The sequence below is a fragment of the Rattus norvegicus genome, chromosome 1 (genome assembly GCF_021556685.1).
Source record: "Rattus norvegicus strain SHRSP/BbbUtx chromosome 1, alternate assembly SHRSP_T2T, whole genome shotgun sequence".
Taxonomy (NCBI): domain Eukaryota; kingdom Metazoa; phylum Chordata; class Mammalia; order Rodentia; family Muridae; genus Rattus; species Rattus norvegicus.
In genome coordinates this window covers 220,334,078-220,351,847 of record NC_141534.1, presented here as the reverse complement: position 1 = coordinate 220,351,847, position 17,770 = coordinate 220,334,078, and the positions used below count along the sequence as shown (strand labels likewise).

Below are 17,770 nucleotides of genomic sequence, written 5' to 3'. Positions count from 1 at the left end.
GTAGATCTCTTCTGTCACCTCTTACAGCTTGTGCTAGAGGACCCGGGTCCTGTCTGCTTGGCCTCTTGCTAGTTGTTCCCTCGTGGCCACTTTTGTAGAGTCTTTTAACTAAGACCATCCTGGTGTGACAACAGCTGGGGGCTTGAGATGACACAGGGACCCCTTAAAGGGTTGGATGATGCTCTCGTCTTTAAAAGGCCTCGTGGGAGTGAGATGAATGAGCTTTGTGCCTGACTTGGGTCCTAGGTCTGAGGAGGGAAGAACCCTACTCACCTTTGGGCTGAGGAAGCACCCTACTCCCACCCTGTCACAGGAAGGGAGGAACCACTCCTCCGAGAAGGTGGACCAGCCAGCAACAGTATTTTCCATGTTAAGCCCCAGAGTGGAGTTCACCAGGAGCAGAGACATAATTCAGGGAGACCCAGGGAACCTCTAGACCATCCTTCATAGTGACTTTGGGGTCAACCTTTTGGACTAATTTGAGACACAAATTATCGAGAAAGCTCTTGAGCTCTTGAGCTGCCTCCAAGTGCTGAAGTAGTCTTGAAGCCTGAACTGGGGTTCTGGAGCAAATGCCCAAAGTCACCAGACACTCGTGAGGTGCCATAGAGTGCTGAGGGCCAAGCTAGCAGAAACAGGCAATAGCAGAAACTCAGGGATCCCTGTACATGGTGGGCTTTCACATTTCGGGGTAGGAAGATGGTAGAGAAACAGACTTATGGTCTAATGAGTTAGGTCTGCCCTACAGAAGGGAAGCCCAGGCAGACGGACAGGGATATAAGCTCGTCAGAGGTTATGAGCACTAGGGGACTTCTAAAGGAGTGCCTTCTTTCTGTCTGGATCCTCGGGCATATCATCCAAGTCCCCTGGCATGTGTTTTGCACAGTAGAGGCCTGGGCTTTTGCTGTCCTTTTTTTTTTTTTTTTTCCGGAGCTGGGGACCAAACCCAGGGCCTTGCGCTTCCTAGGTAAGCGCTCTACCACTGAGCTAAATCCCCAGCCCCTTGCTGTCCTTTCTTGACCAGCTGTCTCCAAAGCAGCTCTCAGAGCTCAGCATTCTTCTACCCAGGCCGACTGCAAGACCTCCTGCATGTCCATCAGTGTCACTGCCCCCCCCCACCTTTCCTAAGAGGCCCAGAGCAGGCTCAGAATTAATACCTATAAGGAAAAGACTGCTGACTGCTAAGACTGGAGTCTCAAATAAGCCAGCTCCTTCTCTTTCTGCTGCCTCCCAGTAGGGATGAGGGCTGGGGATGAGCGGAATACCGAGCCCTTTGTGCTGAAGCTGATAGGTCCTTCTGGGTCCTTCCTTGGTCTGAGATGATGGTTCCAGGGTGATGTCTATGGGAAGGCAAGAACTCAGCAGCAGGCGGGCTCCAGAGTCTACCCTTTGGTATGGTTTGCACCTGGCCCCATGCACAATATCAGTACCCTCAGCTCCTTCCTGTCCCTTTGTTGATGTCAGTTGACCTGCTTTTAGTTACTGATAGGAGTTTAGTTTTGAAAGAAAACTTGGTTATGTTGTAAGTGGAAAAGCCTTATCATTCGCCAGAAATTAAAGGGGTAAGGAAAGCATGAAAATAAATGGTGGCAAAACCAAATCGGAGGCAATTGACATGGTGCTACCAAGGCCCTGAGGCCTGCACCATTCCTCTCTCCCAGTCAGAGGGGTAATGAGGGAGGGGGTAAGGACATCCTGGTTCTGAATCGTTATTTTCTTCAGAATTTGTCGGTCACTCCGAGCAGGGAACAGGCCCCTTGTTGGTCAATACTCTCTGATCGGTGACTGATGGTCTATGTCCCATGGAGGGATGTCTCGAAAGGGCAAGTTTTGGAGGCGTGAGAAAACTGCACCCTAAAGTGACACTATGTCTCTCTCCCTCATGGTGATGGCTAGGAGACTGAGTCTCTGGGCCCAGGGACTGAATGTTCCTTCCTTCCTGCCTGATTTGGCAGACTCTACTGGCTGGGCCCAGGTCTTTGGAACTGCATATGGGATGGCAGATCTGTGTTGGACCACATGTGCTTGAGGAAAGGATGTTGAGAAAAGAGAAAGAAAAGGTAGAAAAAGTAACAAGCAATAAGGAGAAATGGAGCAGGAAAGTGAAGCCCAGGAGAGAGTTCTGGAGCTTTCTGTCTGGGAATGGTGTCCAAACTTGCTTGGTTCTATTCTGGGAGTCAGGGGCTGGCGAATGCCAGGGGTTAGTGGATGCCAGCTCTCCTGGGAGCCACAGAACTCTCCTCTGCTTAGGGCTGGTACCTGGCTCTCTACTCTGAGTCCCACACAGCTCACCTCTGGCAAGGCCTGTGTGTTACTGGGTGACCAGGACATCGGGAGACAGATTCACTGGGCCCCGTTCGGGCCTCAGTGTCCTGATCATCCAATGTGGGAAAGAGACTGAGTTGTGAACTAGAAGCCCTAACTGCAGGGAGGATGGGAACTTCAGTTTCCACCCAGTGTTTCTAATTCGCCAATTGATTGAGCTCTCATCCTTCCCTGGTCCTCATTTTCCCAGTTACTGGGTGAAGTCTTTTGTGTCCTGAAAAGGCAGTTTGTAATTATTTTAAAATCACGTACTTCCGGCTGGAGACGCTGCTCTGAGGCTGAGCACTTGTCTAGCGTGTGCGAGAGGCCAGCCTGACACCCAGCACCCGTACATAGAGAGATTGTTTAATTTTTAAAAACGAATCTGTTTTCCTTAATAGCAAATATAACCTTTGCTTTTCTTTATAAACTTGATAATTTCAAGGGGTCTTTGAGACAACCAGGTGGGAGAGAACAATTTTTAAAAATAATAAATGCCCCTTACTAATTAATTCTAGCTAATTAATTCCCTCAGCTCTATGCTGTCCAAAATGGCAGCATAGAAGTAACTGTGAAATGTGTCCGTGCAAAGCACAAAACAAGCTCTGAAAATGAGTTAAGATAAATTATATATATATATGTATATATATATCCATATAGTGTGTGTGTGTGTGTGTGTGTGTGTGTGTGTGTGTACATTAATGCATCCCACAGCACATGTGGAGGTCCAAGGACAACTTTTAAAAATTGTTTTTCTCCTTCCAACATGTCGATCTTAGGGATGGAACTCAGGTTGTAAGCACCTTTGCTCGCTAACCATCTTGCCAGCCCATCTTTGATATTCTAAACTTAATTTAGGAATCAAAAGACTGAAATCTGCACACACAAACACCTTTGATGAACTCAGGTCCTTACAGGTGCTAGGCAAAGGCTGTGTTGTGAGCCAAACTCTCAGATCCACGAATCTCTTTCCTTTCCCTGCAGAAAGCAGAGCTGTCCTAAGAAGGTAGTTCTCAGGCCTAAGACTTGACATAAGTGACCATGAAATTCTCCTAAATAATGATTTTGGCAGACATTAGCAAATCTTCTTGCATTACTATTATTTTTGTTTGTTTGTTTGTTTGTTTTGAGATTTATTTCTATGTGCACTGGTATTCTGCCTGCATGTCTGGGCAAAGGTGCCAGGTCCTCTGGAACTGGAGTTGTAAACAGTTGTGAGCTGCCATGTGGATCCTGGGAATTGAACTCAGGTCTGGAAGAGCAGCCAGTGATTTTAACCACTGGGCCATCTCTCCAGCCCGCTTTGAATTTTTAAATTAAACCTCGAACTGAAAGCAGTTACTCCATCACATGCACAAGAAGCTCTGAGGGCCACATGTCCCCAAGTACCACACACACAGGATTCTAACATACTAATGCACAGAATTTGACCCAACTTTCACTCCATGCATCTCCAGAAACACTAGAAGGTTCTGTTTATTTAATCACATCACTTTGTAAAGCCTAGCCACCCTGGAGAGATGTGCGAGAGGTTGGGGCTTTCTCGATCAGAGAGAATTTGTCATCTCAGGGGACTCGGTTGAGGTTGGCTTTGTCGTTTTATCAAAATAAAAGATGTGATTCTTCTGTGCTGTCAATAACCATGCTGTGCCTTTTTGTCCTCCAACTGGGCAGTCCTTTGACAAGCAGTTTCTGGGTACAAAGGACAAAAAAAACCCTAATTTTCTATGTCTGTGTCCTCACCTGGGGGATTACAATCTAGCATGTGTCCTTTTTTCCCTGTTCCATTCTGTGTCCCATTATTCCTGCCTTTAATGCAGCCCCCAGATGCATCAGTGACACAGGACAAGCTTAGACATCACCTGGCTTCTTGTGCGGTCTGGCTACAGATAACAACCGATAGGAGACAATTAGCATGGCTGGTACACTGGTGACCATCCTACTCGATCAAACCGGCACACATTTAGGCAGATGCAGATGGTTTCAGAATGATCTGTGAGGACTGAGATTGCCAACAGCTCTCGGAGTTTGTTCTGTGTTTGTCAAGGCCTTCTTTGCTGCCCACATCAGCCTCACTTTCTTACAAGAATGCTCATGATGTAGGCAGGCTTTGGCTGTTAGATTCCAAAGCTAAACACCCCAAGCTTTCCCCTAAGACAAGGAAGAATAAGCAGAAGACGGGGATTGGGAGAGGGGGAGTTCTGAAAAAAAATGGCTCAGCCAAACTTGGTGACCTGAATTAGATCCCTGGGACCCACATGGTGGAAGGAGAGAAGAGATTCACTTGTTCTCTGACCTCATGTATGTACTGTAGCACAATCATATACATAGGAAAGAAAGAAGGAAACGAAGAATCAAAAACAGACACACACACACACACACACACACACACACACACACAAACAGAAAAGAAACAAAGGAGGGAGAGGGTGTCAGTAAGCTAGTGAGTGACTGACTGATCAGGACAGGGCTGGAGGATCTGATAGAAAAACCCATCTAAGAACCAGCTCACCTTCCCTGGATCACAGGCTGAAGCCATCAATTTCAATGACTTGTGCCTGGCCTTAGACTAGTGCTGAGAAGTCCCTGTGGGCTAGCATTCCAGGCCACCAGAGTCTTACCACCCTTTCACCTTTCTTAAATGATGGTTTAAAGCGGTCTCGTGTTTATTTGTAGAAGGGAATCTGCACAGCTCACAGGGAAATCTGTTGGAAAACACCCAGATGTGCTATCAGCAAAAATAAATGCCACAGAAACAAAGAAATGTCACTAGACATTAGACACCAGCCACATGCTTTGCTGTTCTTTCTGTCCTCCAAAGCAGTGGTTCTCAACCTGGCGGGGGGTATCAAAAGGACCCTTTCACAGGGGTCACTTAAGACAATCGTAAAACAGATATTTTCCTTATGATTCATAACGGCAGCAAAATTACAGTTATAAAGTAGCAATGAAGATAATGTTATGGTTGAGGGTCACCACAATATGAGGAACTATATTAAAAGGTTGCAGCATTGGGAAGGCTGAGAACCATCACTCTAAAAGGAGGGTTGTGTGTGTCAGAGAGGCATTTGCAACGAGGTCCACAGGAAGCCTCTTCTCCATAACAGGCTGCAAGGGAAACAGCTCCATGGTGATAGTGTTGAGGTGGCAGTTCCAAAGCCATCATACAAACTTTTGAGTGTGTACTTGCTCCTTGGAAACATTTGGATCAAAGAAAGGGCAGAGGTCTATGCCCTCAATCTCAGCTGCCTGGAACACTCTTGGATATAAAGGTCCCATATCAGGCAGCCCAAGGCACTTGGAGAAGCCCTTAAATCTCTCTGGTGAACCTTGAAATAGTCATGACACCCAAGCCCGTGCCCCGTGATCCAGCTCTGGTTTGTATTTATACGGAGGTCAGACTTCAACCACAGGCATTGCTCCTCAGCAGCCTTCCCCCTTGTTGAGAAAGCTTCTTTGGCTGGCCTGGAACGAACTCAGAAATTAGATTAGTGTAACTGGCCAGCCAGAGCTAGCTAGTTCCAGAGATCTGCCCGTGTCTCTCCCCCAACCCCTCTCCCCAGTGCTGGGACTATGAACACATGCTGCCAGGCTCAGCTTATTTTGTGAGACCTGGGGACTGAAATCAGGTCCCATGATTTCAAAACTGTCACTTTGCAGACTGAGCTGTCACCTCCTGCATCCCTGTCACCTCCTGCATCCCTGTCAACTCTGGAAAATGGATTCTCCAGGACCCGGGGGAAGGCAGGGAGTCTTTGTAGGAATAAAGTCAGAATGGGTTTGGGGACCAGCTCTGACCTTGACTAACTCTGCAGGATAATCTCAGACAAGTCCCCTCTCTTCTCTGATGCGAGTTTCCTCCCTGGAAAATGAACATATTGAACACTAAGGTTGAATCTCAAAACCCCATGCCCTCTAAATACGTCCCTGGAAACCACAGGCTGAAAGAGCAGAGATCCAGTAGAAACCCAGCCTCAGGATGGACACGGTGTGTCACAACCCTAACCAAAACTTGCGGCCAGACAGGCTTGTTTCCAATCCCAGCTCTCTGTGATCTGCAAGCTACAGATAGCAATCCTTGGCTTGCCTGGTGGTCAGGTCAACTCAGATCTTACACCCGAAGTTCCTGAGCAGACTGTGGCGTTCAAACCGTTTATTAGAAACATGTCATATGAAGCAAAAGCTAACTAACCTTGTGCGAATGCACGAGATTCAGCCATTAAACTGGCACCATTTGCACAGTGAACTCATTTACCCATAAGGCAACTCTCTTTTATAGATGCACAAGTAGAGCCTACTTCAGAATCGTGCAAAATCCACAGCTAATGAGGTCAGGAATCTGAGCATCCCAGAGTCATTTCCTCCATGAGGAAGTGGCCCGCCTGCTTGGCCACTTCCGAAGTTTCTTCCCCAAGTGGCATCCCCTCTTTTGCTTGTTCACCACTGAGTCTAGGATCTGCCTGGGGAGGATCTGGGGTCCTGCGGTTCCAGAAGACCTTTAGCAACACAGATGACAGTGTGGCCGCCTTGCTTGGCAGTTAGGATCAACAGGCGGGAAAGTGAAATTCAAGAGGCACCAGGCGTCTACAGAAGCTTGCATGGTGGGAGGGTCCATCTTGGCATATTTTGTTCTGCCCTGAGCTCTGTGCTGGCATTAAGATACAAGACACAAAAGTAGTGTCATTGTGAAGAAGGAGGGTAAACAAAGTAGTGTCAACCTGGCCTAGCATGGCCACAGATACAAGCTAGTGAACTATAACCCTGCCCATCATTAGGGACTTCCATTTTCTGAGTCTCAGATTAGATGTGTATCCTATCCTATCCTTCTATCCTATCCTCACAAGTCTAAGGCAATCATTCCCATTTTAAAGGTAGGGAAATTGAGGCTCTGAAGATTATATAATTTGTCTCAGTGGTGGCTCATGCTAAGTTAAAAAAAAAAGTCATGTCTGGAACTGGGGATATGGCTCAGTGGGTAAGGTGCTAGCCTTGTAAGCATGAGGATTTGCCTTTGGACTTCAGGACCCATGTAAGAAAACAAAGGTCTGGTATGAGATTGTAATTCCAGTCAGGGGAGGCAGTGATATGTGTGGATCTCTGGGGTTCGCTAGCCAACTAGCCCAGCTAGCAGAGTCCAATTCTGGCCAATGAGAGATCCTACCTCCATGAAACGTTAGCTGTGACACACTAAGAAAAATATTAGGTGTCTTGGGATGCTGGAGGCCCCCATAGTTGCTTCAGCAAGGGGTGATGTGATATAGCTGAGGCGTGGGGCAGAAGAGGAGGAGCAAACTATGGCCCAGGTTTCCACCCACCATTTTGTAGGTTCAGTATGGCCCAGGTTTCCGCCCTCCATTTTGTAGGTTTGGCGGCCCGACAGCCTCCTGCCTGAAAATGGCACCTGACACAGATCGACAATAAACTTGGGAGAGCTGGGCCTGGTACACCCAAGAGCTTGGGGATAGGGTTTTTGCCATGGGGAAGGAACCTCTTGGTTGACAGAGCTCCTGGGTCTCCACAAACGTTCATGATGGGAGAATATTGGAGCCAGCTCATGTTTCTAGGCCACTCCTAGCCTGGCTGATGTCGCCAGACAGTGCCAACAGATGCCCAAAGGGTGTGTGTAGGACTGAAGGCATCGACCATTGGGAAGCGGAGGCAAGGTGGAAGAGGAGAAGCCTCAGAGTTGGGGTCTCTCTTGAGTACCCCATCCCCAGTTAGGAAGTCATCTGTCACTGTCTGGGTCAGGAAGGACACTAGAGAAGTATCTTAGGTGGGAGCAAGGCTAGCATGGATCTGCCCCATTCACAGCAGAGCAAGGGGAAGATTAAGAACCATCAGTTTATGATAGACCCGCTAACCAGCATCCCACCCACTGCGCGCCCCTCCTTATCACCACCACACACTACCTAGCTCTTTGCCTCTTCCTCAATGAGGTTAGGAGCAAGGGTTTTATCTGCACGACAATATGCTTTTAGCTAGGGTGTTTACCTCTTCCTGGAGGGGTACCTGGGGGACAGACTTGGGGTCAGGGCGGAGGTGACAGTTCATCATTGGGCTGCCAAAAACCCTACTTTTCTTTTTTTTTTTCTTTCTGGACCCAAGAATTAAGTTCCTTGGAGAAATGTCTTCTTTCCAGACGAGACACTGGACATACGACAGCATCCAAGTTGGAGGGAACTCCAGAGTTGCCAGCCAACTGCTGCCATTTGTCAGAGGAGGAAAGACTCGGCCCAGACTCCCAACCATTATGTCACCACATTTGCGTTGTCGTTTTCTCTCGAAGTGGAGTTTAGGTTGTGGAATACTGTCTCTTCCCCTCTAAGCGCCCTAATATATTTTAGTTCTGTCTCTTGGATTGCATTGCTCCTGTTTTGTTTCGTTTTGGAGGCAGAGCCTCTGAATCTAACTACGTAGCCCAGGCTGGGCCCAAGTAATCCTCCAACCTTAGTTTCCCAAGTACCTAGAACTGTATTCATGTATCGTCAGCTCCATCATTAGGTTTTTCCCTTTGTGAGACTTTCATACATGCATACAATGAAATCTGGTCATATAGACCCCCTTCCCCCTGTAATACCTCCCCTCCTAACTTCCTGCCCCCCCTTTATAACCCGATAACTCCAGTTTGTGACTGTCATAAGTGCATGGGTGTGGGGTCATCCACTGTAGGAAACCTACAGTGACCACATCCCAGAAGAATGGTTCTCTCTCTAGTAGAAGCCATCAACTGCCAACAGTTCTCAGCAAGGGCTGGAGGGCACCTCTCCTGTCTATGTAGGAACTTCTGCTGGCTTCACCCTGAGCCTATGACTACAGCTGTTGTGAGCTCGTGTGTGCAGTAGCCATATCAGGTTTTAAAACAGCACTTCACAGCACTCTTCCTCATCCTCTATCTCTGCCACTTCCTTCTGCTTCCCCTTCTGAGATGTCCCCTGAAGATGTCTGAAGATGTCCCACTTAGGGTTAGATGTTTTAGTTTTGAAAAGAAAAAATGATCGTCTCTTAAATAAAGGCAATGCATTTTACAAAATCAGGAAATTAACCCAGAAGATTCTGTGGATAAGTCCAGTAATATCTAGAAGAAAATTCTGCTCAACATTCTGTGCACAGTTCTCATGTCTGTTCTCTTTCACCGACAATGGCCTACCAGCTTTTTCAGCTGTGAGCTTAGCCTTTAATGGCGGCGGGATCTCTCCAGCCCTTACCAGCTTTTTCTTTCTCTTTCATGGTGCCGATCTCGAACAGTTGTTCTGTGAAACGTCCCTTAACCCTGTCTGACAATTGCTCCTGACTGATTTGAGTCATGCCTCGCTGGGCAGGGATGTCATAGGTTGATGCGTATCCATCTCAGAGCCTCTTTCCAGGAAGCCTAACTGCTGGGCTGTTCTATTAGAACTTTCTCTTCCTTCTCTGGGATTAACGCGCACTTTCTAGGTAGGTTTTTTTTTTGAGAGCGGCCACATAACTATGTAAGTATCCTGGTTCCTGCCAACCTTTGCCTACTCATGGAAAACCCTCGCCCAAATCAGTGACGATAATTATGGCTGCCAGTCTGGGGTCTCAGAAATTCCGTCCTCATGTATCATTACTCATTTGGTTTTCTTAGCTGCCTCAGTGGGTGAGATCTCGTAGGCATGGTGCGTGGAAGGCTAGTAGGAATGAAACCAAGTAGAATCTGCCCTCTGGGAGCCTCTGATGGCTGCCATCTTGCCCTGCTTAGCAACCCTGCCACTGGGGTGCATTTTGCTTCCATTTGGGACTCTAGCATTATGAGTTGGATGCCTTTTTAAGCTCCAGAAGTTATGGGGGGGAAAGCTAATGTGTTTAACATTTTAAATGGTATTATTTCAGAAAGTGATACCCATGGGAGAAGTGCTAAAGTAGCCTGGATTAGAGATGCACGCGAGAGCTCCAAGGGCGTCTGAGCAGAATCCTGGGTAACACCCACATGGGTGGATGCAGACGTCAGGGAAGATGTTATTCCAGGCAAAGGGAATAGCTGCTGTGAGGGGTGTGTGTGTGTGTGTTCACATGTGTGTGTGTGTGTGTGTGTGTGTTCACATGTGTTTGTGTGTTGTGTGGAGTCAGAGAACAACTTGCAGGAGACAGTTCTCCCCCTCCACCACGTGAGTTCTGGACATTAAAGGATTAAACTCAGGTCGTCGGGCTTGGCAGTGAGTACTTTTGCCAGCCGAGCCTCCTGGGCCGCTTCAGATTTTTCTTGAAGGACTGGAAAAGGAGAAAGAGTGTCTTTTGTTTACTATGCAACTCAGTGCTGTTTTATCTTCGGAACCAAGGCTGCTGTGGGAAAGTTTCACTAATTAGTGGGAGCGGTCGTGGATGGAGGCAAGAGGGATGGTGGGGAGGGGGATGTGCTGTGAGGGACAGGAGGACAGTTTACAGTCAGTGCTGGTAGCCAGGGAGCATCCTCTAGGTCCTTCAGCCAGCCCCCAGCTGGTCCAACTTCCCCTCTCACAAGAAAGAAACTGAAGCTGTTGAAAGGATGGGGACTTAATGAACCGCAGTAGCTGGCCTGTTCTACCAGCTCTCCCCACTCCCACCCATTTCTAGTGAAAATTCAGAAGCAATGTAAACATTAGTCATCCTTATTGTAAAAAAAAAAAAAAAAAAAAAAAAAAAAAAAAAAAAAAAAAAAGCTGTAACAACCACATTAAAAAAGAATAGGAAGAGACCAGAAGCTCACCCTGCACCTTCACGAAGCTCACCTTTTGTCCTAGAAGAAGGCAGTTGTTAGTTCTCAGAAGCACAGAGGCCATTTTGGCCTGTCAGCACACAGGTGGGAGTGCTAATAAGCAGGCACAGGCTGGTTCTGAGCCGCTTTCCTGGAGTGGCTGAGAGCACATGTCCCCCGGGGGCTACAACAACACTAAGGTTTATTCTTTCCACTGTGAACTTGAGAAAATCTCCACCCTCTCTCAGGTAAAATGAGTGTAGCCAGTAGATCAGCCCCTCAACTCTGGGGCTGTGACAGACCCCTGTGGCTCTCTTCAGGCTTCTATCGATGATATTTAGTCACCAACATCTGTGAGGCTGTTTAAGCTCTAGCCATATCAACATAGCCACAGGATTCAGGCTTTGAAGGACTTGCTTGCTTATAGACCCTACAAACATCCAGAAGTTAAGGAAGACACCCTCCATCTTTCTAGTTCCTGTCTTCTCTTCTAGAATTCTCTAGCATTCTACCCTTTCCCCTCTGACCTGCTGTTGGATTTCTGTTGCAGAAATGGCTGTAAAGGTGGGTGATTTAGTGTCCTAGGGCTAAGCGACAAAGTCCTAAAGACTAGGTGTTATCAGTAAGAGATACTTATTTTACAGAGTCCTGGAGGTTGAAGGTTAAGGTCCAGGGTCAAGATGTCAGGGGCTGGGGATCTTACAGAGGCCTGAGGGGCCTATGAGGGAACATCTGTTTCCCATCCGAGCTTCTACAGGCTTGTGTCCATCTTGAGTGCTCCTTTGGCTTGTAGAAACATACTCCGGGGCTGGGGCTGGAGCCCGTTTGGTAAACTGCTTTCCTAGTGTGCAATAAGTCTGAGACTTGATCCCTAGCACTGTGAAAACTAGGCATGGTGGTGTACACTGTCAGCCTAGCACTCAGGAAGTGGAGAAGCCGGAGGATTAAGAGTCCAAGGCCATTCTCAGTCCCACTGAGTTCAAGATCAGCTTCAGCTGCGTGAGACCTTGTCTCAGGAAACAAATAGCAGAATACTACTCCAGTCTCTGCCTTCACCTTAGCCTAGCCTTTCCCCTAGGCCTGTGTCTGTGTTGTTTTGTGAAGGCACCAGTACTATTGGATTAAGACCTGCCCCCATAGGCCTCATTTTAGCTTGATGAACTCTACAAACACTTTATTTTTAAATAAAGCCACATTCCGGGGTAGCTGGAGTTTAAATTCTAACATTTAATTGCAATGGTAAAAATATTGCACACGTGCATATACCAAAATTTAAAAGAACATGAATGGATAATTATGGCATTTCTGTATGTTAGAATAATACCTACATTTTTGTTAGCTTCAAAATAACTAATTTTTCTTACAGCATTTGAAAATTTTTACTTACTTTTATTTTATGTGTCTGAATGTTTGCCTGAATATATATGTATGTGCATGTGTGGTGCTCTCTGAGGCCAGAAAAGGACACTGGGTCTCCTGGAACTCAAGTTACTAATGATTCTGAGCTGTCATGAGGCTGCTGGGAACCAAACCCAAATTATCCTCAAGAGCAGCAAGTTCCCTTAACCACAGAGCCGTCAATATGCCACTTGAAAAATAGTTTGTTGTTATTTTTCTCCTGGTTTCTCCCATCAACCATCCCCCTACCTTCCACCAATAGCTGTCGTTCCATTTATCTGTCACGTGACCTCAACCTCACACTTCTCAACCATTCTTTCCCTTCTAATGGTCTCCTATCTAGTCTCGTAGAGTCTTTACCCTTATCACAAGTTCACACACACACACACACACACACACACACAAGGGGAGGCTCTGTGTGTGAGAGAGAACATCTGTGATTTCTCTCTGCGTCTCGGTCATCTCACTAAATACAGTCTTTTCTAGTTCTCCCTGTTTTCCTGAAAATTTAGTAGCTTCATTTTTCTTAGCAGCTGAGTAACAGTTCCACTGTGTACATACAGGGCATTTCCGTTATCCCCTTGTCTGTTGAGAGGCATTTAGGCCGGTTCCATTTCCTGAGAAGAATGTACAAGTGTCTATGTAGTGGGGCAGAGTCCCCTGGGCTTGTACCCAGGAGTGTGGTAGCTCCACTTACAATTTTTTTGAGGAATCTCCCTACAGATTTTTATAGTGGCTATGCTAGCTTGCATCCCATATCAGCAGTGAATAAGTGTCATTTTCCACATGTGGCTTGGAGTTTTAAAAGTTGTCAGGATGCATATGCTGTCCACGACACAATGTCTCAGAAGGAGGAAGGGAAGCCACTGGAACCACGTATATTCACACCTCAGCGGCAGCATGTAGGAGTCTTCACACCTCAGCGGATAGATAAAGATTACAAATGGCGTTTTAGGTCAGGCCTCACCCCCAACAGAGTTATAAAAAAACATTTTCTAGGGCCTCGGCGTGGCTATATGAGTGTCCTCGGAGCGGTTACTAAGGCAAGCCCTAGGTGTTTATACTTTCTTTCTCTCCCTAACATGCCTCAGGCAGAGGTTAGGGTCACAAAACCTACTGAGACTCAAAATTAGGAAGCAAGGGATTTGAACCCACCTTGGCCTGCTCCAAAGCCCACACATTTCCCAAGCTGTGGAGCTGACGCCCCTCTCCCAAAGATGCCAGAATTTAAACATTAAGTCATAGCAGGGCGTGGTGGTGCATGCTAGAGGCAGAGGCAGGCCGATCTCTGAGTTAGCATAGGCGACAGGGCAAGATCCAGGGCAGCCAGAGCTACACAGAGAAACTTTATCTTCAAAAACAAAAACTCAAGAAAGCAAACCAAACCAAAACAACCAAATAAACAAAAACCAAACCAAAACAACCACAAAACAAACAAATGAAATCCTAAACCAGAAGAGGAGGCCGGGGTGAGTGGGCGGGTGGCTGTCCACACGAGGCATGCCATCACCCATAACAGTGGGGACTGATTGCCAGAGCCTGGGTGGCCACCTCAACCCTCTTGAGAAGTTTACAAGCAGTCCTTACATCTTGGCCTTGACAAATGTCCCACCAAGTCACTTCCAGCCTCGTGTGGAAGACTTATGGACTCTGTATGAATTGCTCTGACCAATGATATTCAGAGCCTAAGAAAGCAACATTGCACTCCAGGCATTAAAGGTTTGAATGTTTTTGCCAAGAAGCATATGGGCTCCCTGCTGTACCATCTCATTGGTGAAGAAAGGTGTAGATGGAATGGAGGCACAGCAGGAGTGGCAGGTTAGTGTTCTACACAACCATATCTTAACCGCTCGCCCTCTGAGAAGTACATGCTAGCTAGCTTAGGTTGTCAGGCAAAGAAATGAGTCTTTGAATAGAATCTCTGTTTCCTCTAGTACTTCCCTATCCTTGAGAGGGCCTACTTGTCTTTAAGACATCACTCTTTCTCATCGTTACTTCTCTCAAAGTACTTTGTTTCAAACCCCGCAAACCCTGCTGAGTGCTTTCATCTGATGGCGGTCATCTGTGATCTCTACAGGCTGTGATCTCTACAGAACTGGCTAAGAAAAAGGAATCCGTAGAAGAATAAATAACCAACACCTCCCAGACACAGAGTTTAAAGACATAAGACCTAGAAAGGCTTGGAGCTGTCACAGAGGCATCCACAATGTGACTTACAGAATGTTGTATAGGATAACCATATGGCCAGGTAGCTCAGAGTATGGCTTTGAATGCAGAGCCTCCTGCTGTCCAATTCTGGCTGTGTTGCTTAGTAACCGTTACTTTGGAGAGGTCATTACATGCTGCTGAGCCTCGACTCTCTCATGTGGAACCTTAGATCTCATGGGTCCCTAGCAGAGATGAATGAGCATATGCAATACACACACACACACACACACACACACACACACACACACACACACACACATGGACACACAGACACACACACAGACATATACACACAGACACACAGACACACACACACACTACACACACACAGACACACGCACACACACACACACACACACACACACACACGCACACACACGCAAACAGGGAGTTTGTGGTGGGCATTCAGATGCTACCTCTATTCCAAAGGCCTAGCTGGACCCTGAACCTGCAATATACGTGGCCATTGGTCACTTCCAGACCCTAATTGCTACTGACACGTGGTGGTCCTGGAGCATCGGATTGTGCACCCTCAGTCCTACCCTAGCTCCTTTGAATCTGTCATTATTCCTGACTTCATTTAAAAGTGATGGATAGGAGGAGGACTGCTGGATTATGGGGTCTATGGACACAGGGGTGATGCTTGTAAACCTGGCTGCTGAGTTAGGGCTTATTCCTGGGGCCTAGGGAACCGTGGGTTCTGGCTCAGCCTGGAGAGGTTTGTGTTTCCTGCTGAGGTGGGATGAGCATGAGCTCTTGTGGCTGCTGGCACCCAACATCGAGGTCCCCTTCTCTTAGGAGATTTCAGCTGCCTTAGAAAGGTCTTGTCAGCATCCTCAGCCCCCAAACTCCACCCCACGGCAGGGGGACTGTTCATCCCTTGCTCACACTCAGGCTTTGTTTGCCTAGAAACTGCTGCCCCAGCATCCCGGGAAGGCCTCACTGCAGCCAGACCCCCACACCAGCCAGTGGGTGGGGACAGGCCCCAGGAGGTGATACTCAGCCCAGTAGTTTCAACCCCTGTGCCTTCCAGTCTTCAAACAGTCAGCCAAGTTGTAAATAGTTTCTGTCTTGACTTTAAACTCTTGAGTCTAGTCCAACTCTTGAGAAAGCCCATCCCACCTCCTAGCCTTTGACCATGGCATCTCCTGAAGTTCCGGCCTCCTCTCATGTATGGAAGCCACCTGCTGATATTGGAAAGAATGGATCTGGAGAACAAACTTGGACCCAATCCTCTCTTGGTTATCTCCAAGCCATGCGACCTCGGGCTGAAAACCTAATTTCTCTGAGTCTTAGTCATTAAAATGGGTGAGCTTTTTTTTTTCCTTTGAGTTTTATGTATGTGTATGGGTGTTTTGCCTGCGTGTATATCTGTGTACTATGTGTGTGCAGTGCCCATGGAGGGCGAAAGAGGGTCTCAGAGCCCCTGGAGCTAGAGTTACAGGTGTTCGTTAGCTGTCCTGAGGGTGCTGGGATCGAACTGGGGTCCTTTGGAGAATCCGTCAGCTCTTCTCAGCAGCCAACTCTCTAGCCCCTGGGATGGCTTTCACAACATTCCCTCATACGATGTTATGAATTTCAACACGAGGCATGGAGGAAGTTCTTGGTACATTTGGATATGCTTCAAGAAAGCTCCTTCCTGAAGGGTGATTAACCTGAAGGTCACTGGCCTCTATAACCACTGATTCGGTAACTTGCTTAACTCAGACAAGCACGGATGTACACTTGTAACCCTAGCTAAGAAGGCTGAGGTGGGAGGATCATAAGGGCAAGGCCTACCTGGGCCACACAAAGTTTAAAGCCAGTCTATTTAAAACAAAACACCAAAAGAACCATGGGCTGAGGATGTGGGTCCAGGCAGAACACCTACATACCTAGCGTATGCTAGACCCTGGCTGTAACTCTTAGTACTGAGAAAATAAAACCAAGATCTTCCTGGATTGGCCGACTTCCCTGCCTCAGTGGAGCAGTCGTCACCCTCCTTTGTGTTTCTGAGGTTTGTTCGCTTCTCTGTCCCCATCTATGTCCTATGGATAGGACTCCTGACATTTGGGCCTTCAACCTGGGTGGCAGCGAGAAGGTATGGCAGGCTCCCATACCTCCACTTCCTTACAGAAGAGCAGCTGCCTGGGTATGGTTCAGGAAACACTAGCCCATCCATCACAAAGCTGTGAGTGACCCTGAGGTGACTGAATCTATGATAGAGTCCAGAATAGTCTCCATCTGGGCTCAGACCCTCGCTCTGCATCTTAAGAGCTCTATTGATCCAGAAAGTTCCTTCATCTCTCCAATCCTATCTCTTTACCAGTAAATTTACCTCTGAGCACTGTTACAGAGACTGAGGCCCATAGTTTTTCAACCAAAAAAGGACAAGAAGACGTTTGGCAGGGCACATCACTGTGACTCAGGTGATTTTCGTAGGCCACACACAATGCGTTCACTAATTCCGTTTATATTTATTATTAAAATTGAATATAGTAAATGTTGCAGAATGTAGAAAGCACAGAACCATGCCAGCAATGTTACCTTCAGAGGTAGTTCCTGTTCAGTTATTTAATATGCATGCCCCAGCTTCTGTGTGGAAGTAAGAGGACGATTTTTGAGAGTCCGTTCCCTCTTTCCATCATGTGGGTTCTGAAGTTAGAACTGAGCTCATCAAACTTGCCATCTTGATGAGCCTCAAAGACGCAGCTTGTTATTACTCTAGTACAAGATCTTCAAAACTCGTGATAAATATCATAAACACATAGCAGTGTACTCTAAGTGGGTGGTTGTTTCGGAGCTGGGGACCAAACCCAGGGCCTTGCGCTTGCTAGGCAAGTGCTCTCCCACTGAGCTAAACCCCCAGCCCTCTATAAATGTTTTTAACAAGCCAAAGTCATCCTTACCCTTCAAATTTAAGCAATGTTTTCACTTTGCCATACTTGCTCAGATCTTATAAGAAAATGATTAATTAGAATGGAAACAACAGTTATTACCCGCCCAGGGACCTGGCGTCCAGAACCCGCATGGTATGTATCTGCATCTTTTCTTCCGTCCTTTTCTAGTTTTTTAATTTTTCTCTATAAATATTCTTTTTTTATTAACTTGAGTATTTCTTATATACATTTCGAGTGTTATTCCCTTTCCCGGTTTCCGGTCAAACATCCCCCTCCCCCCTCCCCTTCC

The 17,770-nt window shown here is 47.0% G+C and overlaps 1 protein-coding gene across 16 annotated transcripts in view; it reads left to right on the top strand.

The window, feature by feature from the left end:
* The window catches only part of Cd6 (Cd6 molecule), a 39,075-nt gene that overhangs the window by 466 nt on the left and 20,839 nt on the right, over positions 1-17,770 (top strand).